Consider the following 18880-nt stretch of genomic DNA (forward strand, 5'->3'; position numbering starts at 1 on the left):
CCAGATGGGACAGAAATCAGAATAAATCTCAACTTCAGATGTACAAATCAATCAACTTTCTCTTTCTCTCCCACCTGTACGCTGAAGCAGTTCTGTCTTCTCTTAGGATCACAGAATTACATTTTTGTTTTAAACGCTAAAAATGTTTTGCTTTCTTCAAGCTGAATAAACATGATTTGAGAGGTTGCTCAAAGTTCCCTTAAAAATGTGTCTTGGTAACTTTCTTGAAACAAAACAATCTACATGCAACAGAATATCAAAGCTATAAAATTTGGAATATTGTGTTGAAGTATGGTTGTTTTATAATGCTTTTCTTGTGTTTTTGAACTTGTTGGTGCTTGGCAGCTCCAGTCGCCATCCACTTTCAATACACACAGATGATCGACTCAGGCATTCTGGCATGATAACATAATTTTCATTTTCGGTGACCTTTTCCTTTAAAAACTTCAATGGAATTCATGATGAGATAGTCGGAAGCAACACTCCACTACAGTTGCTTAGGCACCGAGCTGTGGATTGATGGGAAGGCTGATTGCTATCACTCGCCTGTCAGTGAAAATCACGACCACATCTAGGAAGATAAAAGAGCGACGTAAAGCAGTGTGACACAGTTAAGAAGTGGAATACTGAACGCTTTCCGCCGCCAACACACACACAGCGAACGCCAGAGACCTCAGCCAAAAGCTGGCACGAATCTCAGCCGTCACCGATGATGACCTCAGATGAACGCCACAGCCGAATGACATTGCAACCGACCCCCATGCTTCCATTTCCCTCCCTCCTCAAGTCTGTGACGCCCATCTCGATTTCCACCAATCGCAGTAAAGGGGGGTAGACTGCGTGGGGGCTGTGTTTGACGGCATTCGCCTTGTGACGACATCGGATAACAGTCCTTGGCAGCTCCGACTTTCACAGCTTGCCGCCTCTTTGCCATCTCCTCCAATCCTTCATTCTTTTCCACCGTATCTCTGATTCTGCCTCTCTATTACTCACCCTCTCTCGCCCTTTCATCACCCATCCCAACAGCTTCCATTCTCCTGTCACGTGCTCTCTCTCGCTTTATTTCGTCTCAATTCTTTAGTGTTTTAACATCTCATTTTGATTCAGGTTTGTACTAGTCTTCCCTTGCTGCTTCAAGCGCACCTGCTTTCTTCAGCATTAATAATCGTGTTTGACAACAAAGTTGTAGTGTCTAAAACAGCCCATGGCATATTGAGAAACAAAGAGTTGGTTGGGATAGTTGAGATGAGAGGTTCTGATTGACTTTGTTGATAGAATGTAAAAGCTTCTCTCTTTAAATAGAATTCAGCATTTGTAGATCATTCTTGTTTCTATTAAAACATAAATACACGAACATAAACGAACAGGGATGTAACATATAGTCATTGTGAGAAGATAAATTCAATTTTAACCCAAGTGGAATAAACTCACATTGTATACAAGGCATGATCACGAAAAAAAAAAACCTAGCTGATTCTAAATACAGCTCTTCCAAATGAATATGTCATCCCAAACTTGTTAAAGTTTAGTGGCGAGACTCAATATATTATGTAACAAAGATTATGTAAGGCAACTACTCCATCAATTGACTTTTAGCTTTGTCATGCATAGTTTGTTGTGGACTGCACAGGGGGAAATGAGAATGGCAAACAACAACAAAATACTGAAATACACTGATGGTTTGTTGTTAAATATTTAAAACAAAGCACAATCCTAACCTTTATCTCCATAACCAAATCCCAGATGTCCGGGCAGCATCTTTACAATTTATTAAAATATTGAGACTGTAGTGCAGTGATTGCTAAACTGTGGGTCAAAGATGGGTCTGGGGCCACATATTTAGTGGCATTTTATGAAATATAAAAATGTATTAACAATTTTATGCAATCAAACATCAGAAAAATAAGACCAGCAACTAAAAGGATTTATGTTACAGCACTGTATGACTGAATATGTTTTTGGATCAATTAAAATTATGTTGAAGATTAAATGTCTTTTTTAGGGGTTCGCAAAAAGATGCACTCTACACAAAGGGGGCCTTACAATGAAAAAGTGAAAAAATGAACCACTGCTGTAGTGTACACCAAATGTTTTGCATAAATGTGTGATATGAATAAAAAGTGCTTATAAATATCTTTTTAAATAGTACCCTCACTTCAAATGGGTGAGGCGTGGACCCGGACACAATATTCCTTACCTCACGACACAGATATATATGGTGAGCATATGAATTATAAGATGTGGTTCCATCCATATTAAGAGTTTAACGAAAGTATTGAGAAAAATTGTGTATGTCTGGCCATGTGAACTGTAAAGGATTGCAACATTTTTTTTTGCTGTCTTATTGGGAAAGTTTAGCATGGGGGATAATGTTAACAGGGCCTTGCTTTTCTTTCTTTCTTTAACCAAAATACTGATAAATGATCTTCAGTGTGTTCTACAAAATTGTAACCAACTGCTATCTAAAATGAGAACAATGCCAGGCACAAGCAGCAATAATTCATGATTTTGATGACAGCTTTAGGATATAACAAAAATCTAACCGTTCGGTATATCCTGCCTCTACATCCCGTTTCAACAGGAAATACTTCAACGCAGGTCAACTGATTTCATTGCGTCTTAACCAAAGTCTGTGACCAAGCAGTCTGCAGTCCAGAAAGTGGAAAATATTGTCCAGAACTGTATGTGGGTGTGATTTAGGCATCACCTGTAGCGAGTAGCATTTACGTGCCAGGCGGCTAAAATGTCACACATTGGTTCTGGCCTGCATTGTAATAATTTTTATTCTCTTGCTATAAAATATATACTTGACATTTTACCTGTGTCCAAAAAAGAAAAGTTAATTTCAGGGGACTGACTTACTGTTATACTGTTATAATCCTCGCTGGAGTTTTCTTCCTCACACATCTCTTTGTTCTCCTCTTTGCCACTTCAATGATCACACAGCAAATGTTTTTAATCATTAACTGGGCTAACAAGCCACACTGTTTGTCCTCTGCTGCAAGCCAGCCAGACCACATAGACGGGGAGTGCACTTAAAAACAAGTAGACTCTCCACTGATAATGAAGGAGTCACAATTCGCTGCATTGAAATGCTCTAAAAATAAACCGGTCTGAAAATCTTTCGCCTGAACTAATTGGCCAATTGTCTCTGCTGTTTGAGAATGAATCTCATATCACAAAACACAAACAAGCTACATGTGTAAAGTGGGCATGCGTGTATGTCAGGCGCATAGCTACGGGTCCCGGGCCCACCCACCTGTCAGTCAGGCCCCTCCAGTTAGCTGCCTCGCACAGTAGCCTAACAAGTGAATTATGTTGCAATTATCACAAAACATGACCTATAAAAATAAATTGTATTATTTCTTGATTTTTGTTTGCCATATAATCAAATCTATCGATTTATTTAATGATATAGATGAGCAAGCTTGCCATTATATTCCCGCTTTCTTAAACAGCAGGTAGAAGCAACCACAGTTCACGTCTTTCTTTTTTTCCACAAGGTTATGAGGTTTTTGATTAAGAGGGTATGCATGCATAGCCTAATAAAGGTTAAATTAATTGGTAACGAAAACAAGATTCAAGAGAGTTATTATTCGTAAAAGTAAACAAATGATCTAATGCTGTTAAGTCCGGACTGAGCACCCAAACTGAAACTAACTGAATTTGCCGTCGTTTGCCAGATTTAATGTTGAAATTACTTTATATCCAAACACAAAAATACAAGTTTGAATAAATTTGATCGCTTAGCAATCTTTAAAACAGAATCGGAGGCCTATCACATGCAGCCCCGTGTCACAGAGGAGCGCATTATTTTCTCCGCAGCCGGCCCTAAAAGACCTGACTTTTACCCAAGCACTTATTGATTTTACTTGACAAAGCAAGTGAAACAACACATAAACCTTATGATGACTCAATTGTTTATGTATGTTCCCTACATTATTATGGGCGGTCTGCTTTATTAACAGGGATGTAAGTTCAATCTTCGTGAGCTCAAAATGCTTTTGTTCTGTACCCCTGAACTCCCACACGCACTGCATAAAAACTCTGCATATGATGTTATCTTGCTGTGCATATAGCGTATTATAAGTATATCAAGTAATATAGGCTACTGAAAATGCCATATGTTAATATCTAGTGCTCTTGCATTTGTTACCTGCACAAATATAGGTACTTATTTTATTTATTCATTTAAACTCTGCGGTGTTACATTGTAAATTGTATTGAGGCTCAATATATTTGTACTAAACGGCCTAAATAGTTAGCATTTATTTCCGTTTGTCAATTTATATTTATCTTGCGATGGCTAGATAGTTCGAATAGTCCTACATCTAAATAATAACCTAATGAAAGCTTATTCATTCGTAGGCTATTTTTGTCAGTATGTGGTTGCCTAGTCACAGTTGTTTATTTAATGTGGTTTATGTGGCAGCTGAGCCATGACCAAGCATTGTTTTCACACACTGTCCACTAATGTCCTGCTGATTTGTTGATGGTGTTTTGTGTTGCGTCTGTCACCACTGTGTGGTGTGGTCATCATGCTAATGCTGTTCTTATCGCTATGTTCTTAGCACTGTTTACAATGATATTCAGCCGTATGCTCTGATTAAACGGTGGAGTATTTTATTATTTTACTTAGTTGTGTATTTTAGATGCATTTTAGGCTCGGCCCACCTGATTATTTCTGGGCCCACCTACATTGTGATTCCTGCCCACGCCATAGTGTATGCTTGAATTTTAAGAGTCATTCATTACGTGCAGAGAAAAGAAAAAGCAGATTAGAAAACTTCATCATGGGGTATATTGTTTAAGATTCGATTAAAGCAAAGCACAGACACCTGCAGCCCACATTAACAACAGAAAGCAAAATTTTTCACCTGTGAACACAAAATCGCATTTGCATAGTGAAATTAATATGGATTTTGCAGTGGGAATATTGGCTCACGCAGCTCCTGCTACCATCATCATATATTAACACTATAGGTTATTAAGAACTGCAGTTGACTAGTAATGAAGTGCTTTTTGTCGCATAGTGTATGCCGATACTGAGAGAGTTCAACATTAGTTGAGGGTGAAAGATTTTGAATGCTGTTCCGAGGCGGAAATGAGACTTTCGCTTGGCTGAGTTTTGGGCAAAACATCTTGTACATTCAGGCAGAAACAGAGAAACGAACAGTTTGGGCAGTTTGCACAAAAATGCCACAAGGAGCACTAGGGTGGGTATCTGTCTAGATTCTGTTTTAATGAATTATATTATGTAATAATAATATGTAAACACTGCAAAATGTTTAGTCACAAAAAAAGGTGCAGCTTGTAGTAAAGAGCTGCTGGCAGCGCGAACCGCCAGAAACACTAGTGCTTAATGCGCAAGGCGCTGAGTACGCAAAAGATGCATGCGAATGTTGAAACCGTCCATCTAGAACGTGTTTACATAGAGAAACGGTAGGAAAGTAGTGCTGCTGGATGGTAAATCACATTGTCTTTTTGAATGGCCGGGCCGGTCACTGTAGCTCACAGCACGCACTTACTTTGTGCAGGTATTAGAGTGTTTTGTACAATAATGAAAACAGGTTCCGCCGCAACAAAATGTGCACTCACACAAATGCTCCCAAATATATTTTGAGGTTGCACAGGTTAAATATGGGGAGAATATGAGAAAAAAATGGGCACAATTCCATCATGCCAATAACGTAAGTATATTGCTTTCTCACGAGACCAATTGGATCTCGCAAGACACATTGAATCTTGCGAGATCTCGTGCCACAAAATCTCATCACACCCCTATTCGTTAGAATAAATCAGCCCCGAGCATCGCCCACCAGAAACAGAGATGAAGGAAAGGGTGCTGCTTCCATGCATTATTGAAGGCTCTAACAATATGATGGAGGGCAAATAACTTGTAGAACTTGTTTTATTCATACAAATGATGAGAGGCAGTCGCCCCTTCCCTGTGACATGGAGTGTCACAGCTTTCGCTGAGGAGACGTGGTCAAAGGAAAAGCCCAGAGGAGGTTGCGTGACGCAGCAGACAAAGCATCAGGATTTCGCCCGGTCTCGGGGTCAGCCGGCTTGTGATAAGAGCTCCAGCGATGCACGACACGGAATACAAAAATGACCAACAGGGCGGCCAGAATGAAAAGCAGGCCTGTCGTGTGTAATGGCACATGTGGATTTTATGAAAGAGAATCACTTTTTTACAACGGAAACTTACATTGGAAAATGTGTGATACTGCTTGAACATGCAAGAAATGCCGTAAAGCAGTTTTTTTAATGGATGCTTTTGAAAAGACAGATGTTCGTTGTGTTATGACATTGCATGGTCCTTCAACTGAACTTTAGACGATCAAAATGTTAACCTCTTAAAAGACCACATTAGCCAGCATCAGTGCCAAGCATCAGTTAAGCTGACCCGCATCTCGTGAACTCCACACGTTGACCTGTACTAAATTCTTTGCTGATAGACTCCTCATTTATCTAACTCTCAGTTCTCTGGAGTCTTTTCCTGTTCAACCACGCTCATTTTGTCCTCCGCGTGGAGGACGATGACAACCAGGTTCCTTTAATAAACCGCAGCAGCAAGTACAGCTAATTATTCATGAGAGGTTGACAATGTGGCTTAACCTCCTCTAAACGCCGGATAAAAACTAAGCTGTGTCGAGTTCCACTTTAGCGAAAACTTCCGCTGTTCGGCTCACACTGCCATTTGCTTTTAATCCTTTCCAAATGAAAGGTTGTTTTAGGAATTGGGTGTGCGTCTACCACTTCTATACGCACAAATAAAATAACTCAGCTTTCCCTCGACATGAAATGATATGAAAACCTGTATCTCTTCTTTAATTTAATACACTTAATAGTCACACCTTTATAACATGACAACTAAACTTGAATATATAGTTTGAGACCACTAGTGAAAATATATTTTTGCAATTTAATTTGTATTTATTTTGTCAACTTTTCAATGTCCATACATTGTCTGTGCATTTTGAGGTTGAAATCAACTACTGGGTTGCAGAATTACGATGTGGACTTTTGAACTGTGTATTAGCGGCAGGTTTATTTATAAACGCATTATATCTCAATTAGCATGTCTTGTTGGCTATGCTGGAATGATTGCTTTGTCTGGCTGCAGTCTGGTCCCACTGCACCAGCTGCCTGGGGACATGAAACCCCTACACTCACATTGACATGTTCATTCTGTTTGTCGCGTGGAGTTCCGCCACAATTAGCTTCTCACTTCGGAATTCTGAGTGGAACAAGAGCAGCGAACCATTTTAATTCAGACTGGGTCATGGTCTGGTTCGTGACCTGTTCAACAGGTTCACTCTTGGATGAAAAAATCCTGCAAATACAATGTGACAAACTGCTTAAGATCGGGAAGTCCTTCATGGAATATGTAAGAGACAATGTACAGTAAGCTGGTTGTTATTACCGTATACAGAATGTCGTTTGTCTTTTTTTCAAATATGACCTCATAGAAAGTTTCACAAAATTTTTACCTGCAGCAGAAGATGCCACAAATTTTCACCTTGATGTTCTGCAGGGTTTAATGTTCGTTCCGATCGTAAATTAGCCTTGTGTTATCAGAGCGAGAATCACTGATTTGTTTAAAGGTAACACATTTACAATTACAATGTATACCTTGAGTGCACTGTCGCTTGTCCAATGCATCTAAAAAAATGCAATGTTTATTAATGTTGTAAAAATGGTGGAACTATGTATCAATTTCATACATTTTGTATTGAAGCAATGTACGTGACGTCACCGCACACGAAAGTCTAGCAAGTCACACACACCGAGTGGCAGGAAGACAAAATACAGCAGTGTTTACCGTTATCTGTGCTCTATTTAGACAGGAAAAGTTCTTGTGCGATTGATTTTAGAAACAGATTTAGCATGAAATCAGAAATGTATTTCGAAGACTGAAGAAAGACAGAAAAAAACGAATGGATGTTTGCTAGCCATTTCATATCACACAATGAAGTTGTTTTTGTTTAACCATACCATAATAGCGTTACCCACCTACTTTCTACACCTTTGTGTGTTGGGTAAATGTATTTCTCTAAACACAATCAGCAAATGTATTTCATATAAACTTAAAGGTTAGCCTATTGTCAATATGTATTGTTAAAGGAGCAATGTAAATCTTATAAAATTCAGATTGTTAAACCACCAAACGTGTTTTGCGGCATATTTTGTGTATTTCCCACAGCGTTGAAATCAGGTACAAAAGAAATATCATAAATACCATATTTCCACACAATATTTCAATGTCCAAAGACACCTGGATCCTATGTAAGTCGTAAAGATCACCGTCGAGTCCAACTGCTTTAATTTCAGAAAAAAATTGCATGTTTTAGTCCCGGTTTGTTTGTTTCTCCTATTGAAGTGTTTTGCCACTCAAAGGGGCGTGTCCCGGCGTGTTCACTTGGGAAAGTGATGTCAATGCAGACCCATTTTTTGATTGTTAGCGAAGGAAAAACTTAATTTCATGACATCACACACAACATCTACAGAACGCTGATCTTTACAGCGATCAGAATAAAGCATTTCATAGAGATGCTTAGAGAAAACAAGACCAAAGAATAACATACAGTTACACTCTAAAAAATGCTGGGTTATTTTCAATCCAGTGCTGGGTCAAAAACTCAACCAACTCATTAAGGCGAGTTTGAAATAGTACAGGTTTTGGAAAATGCCATTTTTTTTTCCAGGGAGGAACAGAAACTTGTTAACACACCTTTATAGAGCGGTTTCCCAGATAGGGCTTAAGCTCAGTCCCAGACACACAGCTTGTTCTAATGGGATTTTCATTTCGCGCAACATCCGGTGTGGAAAAAATTCTAAATTATAATAGGTTCTAATGCATTCTATTTTCCTTTGCTGTATCCGGTGGAGTGTATTTTGTACATGAATGGGAAAATCCATACACCTGAATAGCTTTTCTGAATTTGATTGAGACGCAAATGAATTTGACATAAAGCCAATGCTCTAAACACATTTTTTATCTCATTACCATCCAATAAACATGCTTTACTGTTTAACTGTCCAGAATATATGCACTCAAGTGTATGTAAAGGCAGCGATTTTCACAATTATTATTTTTAGCCTCGGTTTTAATCAGTGTTTTTTATTCCTGCACTTTAATGAAAGTCAGATGGGGGCATAAGGGTGATAAAAGACCCCAATTACAAGACTGCTGATCAAGTTAAGTTATTATGTATATTAATTAAATCTCCAGGCTTGTACAATCTAAAATGTATGCTCATAATACACTTGATCTGGCATCTTTGCATTCCATTTGCATCTATTTCCAAGAACAACAATTAATACTTAATTATGTCGTGATGCATTCCATTTCAATGTTGCATTCTTTTTCAAATGATGCATAACAGATATTGTGTTGCGTGGGTGGGGAGGGCTCATGCCACAAAGACAATTCTGACCCTTGACCGTGAATTTGCAGTCGAATGAAATTCATGCGCAATCGTCAGTCAACGGTGGATGGCAAATTTGAATTTTAATCATCTCGGTTGCGACGTGACTGAATATACATTTTTAGGTGAAAGAAATGTTGACAAAAACATCCTGTAATGTTAAAGTTAAGGACAGCTTTGTCTATCAACTTAGTTTTCATACCGTAAACAGTAGATATGCAAAGCTGCCACCTGGTCTCATAAATATCAGATGGAGCTGTTTGTGTGCAGGCTCTTGATTTGAAGGGAATTAACATGTCGACTGATCGTTCTAAAGGCAGGCGACTGAATCGGCACGTCTGCCACCTTCCACACTTACACCTTCCCTTAAGTGTTATAACAAAATAAAAATTATTGATTTTGCCCAAACTGCTTTCATAAATAGGCGGTCCAATAACCGGAAAATAATCCAAGCATATGCTTGTAATCGAGCTGTTGCTATGATACCAAAACTTGCGTTTACTGTGCTAATCGAAAAAATTGCAGTGAGATGGAAATGATTGATTTGTTCAGCCGTCTGTTTGCTTAAACAGCCCTGGCTCATAAATATGCAACAGAGCCAAACAACGGAATCAATTGCTGTTATAATTATAAAGCAGAGGGAGAATGAAAATGATATTAGGCGAACAATCAAACACTGAGCGCAAAAGGTACAGTAAATGGAGGAATAAACAATGCATTCATACACTCATAGCTGTAAGGAACGATCATTAGGTCAATACTGCCAAATATGATATTATACTGTATATGCTGTAAATAATGTGGATATGTTATTTAAATGGTAATTTTTGTCATTTTAAATAGGTTAATGCTAAGATGTTTGAAACCTGCGGTATCACGTAGCGAGGTGAACGGTTCGAGTTGACAAAACCAGACAAACCCAGCCTGGTTTAGATCAGGTACTTGGTATAAACGTTCTATGTCAACTCGGGTTTGATCCAGTTTGTGAGGGGCGTGTACCTGAAAGTGTGACACGTGCGGCAAGCAGCCAATCACGGAACATGGAAAGCGTCATCAGTTTGATTAAGTATCAGCGCATTTCAATTCCCTGTCGAAGATGAAGAAATCATTATGAAATAATGTCATGAATTGAAACACATTTACAGGGCAGGCAGCTACTGATAATATCAATGCAGAATCATCTGAATTTAAATTATTTATATAGGTTAACAAATAGATCAAAAAATAATATGTATACCTTATCAGCTTAAAAAGCCTGAAGTTTGTTTGTGTAGTTATATTTATTCAAATGCCATGTTAAATATTAATTAATTAATATGAATTATCAACTCATGTAATTATTATATGATTGTGTTTTGATCAAAACCAACAAATGGAAATATACAATACAAATAAACTGAGCAGCAAAATATTTTCCGTCTAACAGCCTTTCACTTCAAACTTTTTGTAATTCGGAGCAAGAAATACACGGGGAGCTTAATTTGATCTATTTTGTTTAAACGGTCTTTGTTTGGGGTGTACACTTATGGACTTTGGGGTCTCTAGAGCAGGAAACAATTTAGTTTTTTAATGTTTGTTTATTCGTGTTTTTGGGAAGATTTGTGATATTTTGAGATAAGGACCTTTAGTTTTTTTCAGGCAACAGGTCTGTAAACTGCTGAGAACTATAAAGTTGCCGATTCAGCCCCTTTGCCCTGACACCACACAATGAACACATTATTTAACCCCTCAGAGTCTTTCAAAGGTGTTTATCAATACATTTGCTACCTTTTCGAAACATCCTACTAACAACTCCCTTGAGGTTATTTAAAAGCAACTTTGACATTTGCTTTCACTCTGAAAGGCGCATTCCTCCCCAAGTGTGCTGTTGTTTGGCCATCAGGTTGAAGATGGCTTCAGGTGGGCATGGTGCCAGTGGTTAACACACCTTTTTGTCATTCCGACAGCATCGGCCTCATTGATTGCTGAGTAAAGCAGTTCAGTAGCTTCTCTGTGCGAACATGCGCATGCTCACACACACACACACACACACACACACACACACACTCACACTCACACTCAAAGACGTTCAGATGTGGAGAGACATCATGCAGGGACGTAATGGATGCCACTCAAAAGAAATGATTGTGAGCAGGCTTACCTCAGCTGTGTCACCAATTTATATGCATTTGAGCGACAGCACAAAAATAGCATGAAAACATTTCTTTGTGAATACTGCGTCAAGGTACACAGAAAACAAAAAACTTTAAGGAACTCTGCCACTCAAGTGTGTCTGTCAATCGTGCAGCTAGTATGGACTTCTTCAGTATGTTCTACAAATAACATTCACAAAGAAATCGTAAGTAAAATAATATTCAACAAGTAAAATGCAAACGTATTTTTCGAATTGGCATGTTACAATGTGTACTAAAATACATGTGTATTAAATCAATTATAATTCTTATACAAACAAATATATTAAAGGTGCTGTATGTAATTATTGGAGGATTTCTTGACAGAAATGTAATATAATATACATGACTATGTCTTTAGATGTATTTAAAAACCTTATCTTATGAAGTGTTTTGTTTTATTATCTTAGAAAAATATACTGTTTCTACAAACTGCTCTAGAGAGTGCGTTTTGTATATAAATTATCTTCTTCTGCAAAGACGCGAAAACGTGACAACATCTTAGTTCTGTGTCAGCCACAATAGTGCTTTGAAAGGTGGAGTGAGCCGCTGATTACAATTCACAACCTCACCGCTAGATGCTGCTAAATTTAATTCACTGGACCTTTAAATCCATTAAACTATATTCATCAAAAAGCAGATTTTCAGAAATGTCATTTTAGTGATTACTTATGTTTTTGTATAAACTTATCTTCAACTCTGCTGCATTTTCATGGCTTGCATCTTAACTGTCAATCCCACAATCCCCACGTCAGCAAAACGCACAGTTACCATAGAAATCTAATTAAAAGCGCCCTCCCAGCTCCGCTTCATACCATTTCAATAGTTCAAAAAAAAATCTTCTTTTTTGTTATACAGTATTTGACAAATTGGGAAAAAAAATGTCACATGTATTGAGTCATACTGAAAAAATTGCAACAGCCTGGATTTGCATTCTTATCTTGCCTATCAAGCTAATTTCTACAGTTGATACTGTTCTGGTTTACGTTTAGCAGACTCTTTTTTGCAAAGCGATTTACAAAGACTTCAGGGAGCAATAAGCGATCATAAAAGAGCAATAGTGCGATAGGTGGTAATACAAAGTTACTAGTTTCAACAGAAGCTAGACCACTACCTGTTGAGAGAAAAGAGAGGGTTAGTTTTTTTTTTCATTTGTTTGTCAAGTATTCACAGAAGTGATGGGTTTGAGGTAGTTTTTTAAAGGTTGTGAGAGATGTGGTTGACCGGACCACGTTAGCAAGAATGTTCCACCAGTAAGGAACGGGAAAGCGATTTAGATTCCTTATGAGAAGGCTTTACAAGGCGCCACTCGTTTGCTGAACGCAGGGTTCTTGATGGGGTGTAGGAATGTAGTAGGGTATGAAAGTATGCCGGTGCAGATCCAGTGATAGTCCTGTAGGCAAACTTCAGTGACTTGAATCTGATACGGGCTTCAACCGGTAGCCAGTGGAGAGAGATGAAAAGGAATCTAATCAAACAAAACAAACTACTTGATAACATAGTCTTCCTCCTGAACAACGTTTATCAGCTTTTCTCTTTTTTTCATGACTTGATTGTTTATACACTTGCTGTTTTGAATGACATTTTCTGAATTTCTTCTTTTGTAGTTTTACTGGTGGTTGGCATACCAATTTCTAATGCTTTTTCTGCTTTACAAAACTGCTTCCGAACAACCACTTCAGATGGCGGAAAGTTAGCAAAAACAAATCATGCCCATTAAGAAAGATGATATGATTGGTCAGTTGGCGCAAAAGGCTCCAGATGGCGGAAAGTTAGCAAAAACAAAGCACACCCATTTAGAAAGATGATACGATTGGTCAGTTTTACTGTCACTCATTAATTTATTATTCTACTGTCAGTGGTAGCCAAGCATTTAACTTCTTGCAGCATGCACAGGCTGCACAGACAGAATTTGACATCACAGAACTGCAACTGCACCGTGATCTTGAATTACTCTTGTGAGACTTGAAAATCTCCCGTGGATAGACTCTGCATCAATCCAAGAAGTCAAATATACATATCTAATAAGGAAAATTGGCATTTATTGAAAATCATATTTTAAAGTTTTTTTTAATGATATTTAGGCCATCACAGAGGGCCTAGAGGGCCCTGAGGGTTCGCTACTGGTATGAATCAATAGCAGCTGTTGGTGCTCTTATAAATGGGATGTAATTTTCTCTTCATTATACAATGCAAGCCTGAGGCACTATGACAAAGCCTTCATTTCAGAAAGTAGGCCAGAGAAAAGCAGAACATGATGAAGGGAAACAGAGTAGAACACATTTACAGGTGACGAATATTACGTCATGCAGGCGTTAAACAGACGCGGACGGCCGGACTGTACTGCAGCAGACAGTACCGCAAGTAGAGTACAGCAATTGCAAGTTCACATTACATTATTTTAAATACATTCACATGCAAACCTCTTCAAAAACGGATCATCTGTCTCTTACGTATGTGCAATGTAAGCATAAAACATGATGTTTTCATGTAGATTTAACTGTTTCTCTGACGGCTACAAGGGTTCAGTCAGTGAAGGAAGGAGGATTGACAGTGTGATATGATCACCAACTCTGCTTTGCAGAAGCTACGACTGTTAAGAAAACAAAGCATAATTTCTGTGCAATAACTGCAGATTGAGTTTGTTTTAATCAAAGTACAAGTTGAATTTCTTTCATAAAGCACAAGTTGATTTTATAATGCCTACATTTGTGCATTTTGTGTTTTTAAAGTGAATAAAAAAAGACTATTATTCCCTGTATATTTCATCATTGAGGATTTCTTAAAAAAATCTTGTCTTGTCTCGTGAGATAAGTGTCTAGTCACCTCACATTTCTCAACGATTATTCCAGACTCTTTGTGCTCTGGATGATGCAAATTTGTATCATATTATAAAATAATAATTGCCTTCTTTTAAACGTCTTATTTCACATCTTTTGATTTTACAGTTATACAGTACCTTGACATTTTTTATGATACTTCCATTTATTTAATCACACCCACCATGTAATTTTCATCTGCTCTGCTAGTCCATATGTACATTATTTATCTAACCAATAAAGCACTATTACATACGAAAACCGAGAGACAAAGAATACAGGGAGGGAGGAGAGCGAGAGGAGCGAAAGCTGACTGATTAAAAAACGCCAGCTCGTCAAAAAACCAGCATCCTGACAGAAATGCTGTAATGAGGCCAAAGACACATGTGTGTGTGAGGGAGCAAACGATTGAACAGGAGCTGTCACAACTGGCACATGATTTATTCAGTGTGCGAGTGCGGGGGGTATTAAGGATTAAGACTAAGATTGAAATTGCCACCTGAACCAGAATGGGAGCTCAGCTGGTACCTTCCCCACATACCAGCCACCCCCACTCCCCTACAGTCCCAAAGGCCCCTGGACGCGTGACTTGAAGGGCCGTTAATTGTCACCAAACACGGCTTTAATCACATTCCCCGGGCCCCCCGCCCTCTGGGGCGTGACTAAACCTTACCCACGCCACTGACGCGTGCCATCATTAACAAGGGTCCCATATGCTGCAGACCGCTCCGGCAAGGTCCCACAGGGCTTTGTTCTGGGCCCGCTTCAGAATCGATGCATCCAGGGATTACACGCCGCGCCCTAATGAATAACTAAGTGGATCCACCGCCAAACCCCAGTGCCGCACCAGTTCCCCTCCTCCCCTTTCATTAGTCAAGCTCCACCCCTAAACCAAACACACCACCTCTGGCACACTTACGGCGTGCTTAGCATATGGCGGTCACGCTCGGAGACGAATAAATAACCTTTCAACTTCCCAGGACGGCTGGTTCTCTTTCTTTTCTCTCTCGCCCTCGCTCATCCCTGTATGCGCTTAATGCTGTCTTGCTGGCAGCTTTTTACTGTCTCTCTGTTTTGAAGGGAAAAGAGGGAATGTGTGAGTGTGGAGGGGTGTGTAAACGGAGGGGGTGCGAGAGGACTGAATGGGAAGTTGCCATAGCAACGCACACACTCTGCTCTGCCGCAGTGAAGAAAGGCATAGAGAGTTTGGAAGAGTGAAAATGAGAATGGGGGGGGGGGGGGGGTTGAAGGGGAACAGTGGATTGACAGCATGCCGGCAGTCCAGAGAGAAAGCTGGGAGAAGAGGGCTGGGACATCGAGAGAAAGTCAAAGAGGACATTAAGTATGCACAAGTTTGCATTTGCTTCTGTGTGACGACAGTCGATGCAGAGGATGGTCAGTTACTCAGCAGTTGTAAATAAACGCCACACCACTCTGAGTAAATCATATTAAACTGATCATATTAAAAATCAGATCTGCCAAAAGTAAAGTCATGATTAACAAATCAGAATTGACCATACAATACTACAGTACAGTACAGGTTATTGTCGAATAATTCTTTGTAGTAATTTATGAAATTGTTACTTTCTTGCCTGGCTTACATCACTGAGACCCTGCTTTTCATGATCAAGATAATTCACGGTAGACAAAATCTATTCTTGACCTACATTTTTGTCACACTAAATATTCAACACAATCTTACGGCAATGTTTAACGTTTTAGTACAATTTGCTTCCGTGCCAGTGACGATTAGGTTTAGAGGAGGGGCTTCAGTATGGCTTTTTTCTAATAATCGTAAGTTTTTGTACAATTTACTCCGTAAGAATTCATGCAAAGTTGCAACCTCGTAAAATTTTTTGAATTTTTAAGATTTCATGCTGAAATCCAAAATAATGTAAGTTGCGCAAGTAGAAGTTTGGTTGTAAATGTTGTTTAATAAAGATTTAAATGTCATTTCAACATGTATAAATCTTAAATGTTTAAAATCTATAACCATTTATACAGGTGTAACCAAGACTTTCAAAAGATGTATCAGAATGCATAATGTTCCACCATATCTGTACTTTGAAATACCACCTCAGGAAATAGGAACAGATATTAGTACACTTCTGTAAAGCCATTTTTGGAACATGTCTACCCGTTTATGATATACTGTAGATCCCTGTAAAGCTGAACCCTTATACCTCAACATTCACGGTCATGGAAACGTACTACTGTCACCCTTTCTATACAAAATAAATGCAAGTCTTCAAAGGTGGTGCGAGGCTCATTTAAGCAGCCTCTGACAGATATTTGGTTAATAAGACTTGTTCTTTGACATAAATTGTGTGGGTTTGTCAACATTCATTATTATATCTCTCTGACTTAAACCCTGATTAGATATGCCCTGTAACCTTGACAGGAAGGAACAGTTTGGTCGCATGCAGCCAAAAAGGACGTGAGCAAATTCTTCTGAGAAGCAAAACCTTGAGGAAGGTCTGTTGACAGCTGTCTAAAGACATGAGGGCTTTGTTTACCCACTTGTGAATATGCATTGCCACTCGAGTGGGTGTACACAGGGATAAAGCAGTGATTGAGTACAGACACAGAGAAGCGAGTCGCAGACTCTGTAATCTGTACTCCTGTCAAGCACAGCACCGGGAAAGACACCAACTTCTACTGAGGTCCAATCAAATTGGGATTACAGGTGCCCTCGCGGCGACGAAATGTTCGCCAAGTTTTACAAAACGTGTGATTTGTTTAATAAACTGGTCCTGTTCTTTGTCCACAATTATCCAGGCCGACCCTTCTGCTTCCGAACTATGAGATACAGTATAAACTGTAGGATGTAAGGCTATAAATAGAAAGCTACTTTCAAGAAACTGTATGTGTTGCCAATATAACGCAGGGGACTTAGAGTGTTCCAGCACAACGGAAAACACGTGCTTGACCATGAGTGGTCCGATAAAGAGGGAGATTGGAAGGGTGGAATTAAGAATAAAAACATAAAGTGTGAGAGGGAAGGAGGCCTTTAAAGACTAGCCTTCATATAGAAAAGCTCTCAATTATTGACAGCCTCAAAATGCCAGAGAGCACAAGAGTACCTGAGGACAGAGAAAAGTATTTTTGTTATGAAGAGGACACTAAGATAAGTGCTTCTCAAACTTTTTCGTTATAAGGCCCCCTTTGTGAAGGGTGCATCGCTTTGCAGCCCCCCCAAATAAAGACTTATAATCTTGAATTTTAATCAAAGCAAAAGAAATTCAGTTATACAATTCTTTAACATCAATTAATATTGTTGTTGGTCTTATTTTTCTGACGCTTCATTGCATAAAATGTATTATAAATTTCTATATTTCATAAAATGCCACAAAATCTGTTGCCACCCTGGATCCATCTTGGGGCCCCCAGTTTGAGAACCACTGACTTATAATATATATATATATACTTATAATATAGAGATAATAACCACTTATATGTAGAAAAATATATAGAAACATATGGAATATGTATGCATATAGTCCTACGACATAAAGGCAGTGTAATTTCATTTGACTTCATTTGTTTTTCATAAGTTGAATGAATTGCGTAAACTACTAAATTAAGTAAAATAAATTACTAACAATAATAAACCACAATACCAAATATATCCAGTACAACCAGAAAATAACCCAAAAAATATATCCAGAAAAAAATAACCCAAAAATAATGTTTATGTAACCACATAATGTTTCCGTTCAAGTTTTTCCTGAATATACTGGTAAATATGTATACAAAAATATACTAATATCCATAAAGCATTTTTATTTTCCTATAAAAGGTGATGCGTCAACATTAAGTGTAACATACGAATCTGAATCTTTTCATCACATCAGGTCATAAATTCAATGTTATTTTCAGAAAACCATTAAGTTAACAGAGCAGTAAGGCACAAAACAGATATCACTGTACATCTGAGTGCCGTTGTCATTAATTGGCCGTTACATGTACCGTACCGCATGTCTGGCGTGCCAGTCTGTTTAACACAGACTGGATCGATGAAGAGTGCAGATGAGATTGAGGAATTAAGTGGCAGTGAGAAGTGGACCAGTGGAGTGGGAGGGTCGGTCATCCTGGGCTCGTCCCCGGGGAGGAAAAGCATGTCTCTGCAGTCACGCGTGTCTGTACCCTCCCCCTTTATTGGATCGCATGGCTTTACCCTGTGGGACGGTCCCATTCACTTCATCAGGGCTGAATGCCTTACACTGCACTGCACAACACCGCCATCTACTGGCAGAGGCAGAATGCCTTTTAAAGGTGTGGCCACAGAGGAGCTCTATCTGTTTCCTACATCTTCTCTTCCTAGTATCAAGGTTTCAGATAAGGTGGATTATAAAGATAGTGTCTAAACTACTGTGAGGACAAGTGGTGAAGCTTAAACCATTATACCGGTCTGTAGATGCTTATTTCAGCAGATAGTAAGCATTCATTCATGTTT

At 38.8% G+C, this 18880-nt stretch overlaps 1 protein-coding gene across 1 annotated transcript in view; it reads right to left on the reverse strand.

The window, feature by feature from the left end:
* Window positions 1–18880, reverse strand: part of fars2 (phenylalanyl-tRNA synthetase 2, mitochondrial) — a 101443-nt gene that overhangs the window by 45099 nt on the left and 37464 nt on the right. The gene's annotated exons all lie outside the window — the stretch shown is intronic.

This window comes from Barbatula barbatula (genome assembly GCF_947034865.1).
Source record: "Barbatula barbatula genome assembly, chromosome: 23".
Lineage (NCBI taxonomy): Eukaryota > Metazoa > Chordata > Actinopteri > Cypriniformes > Nemacheilidae > Barbatula > Barbatula barbatula.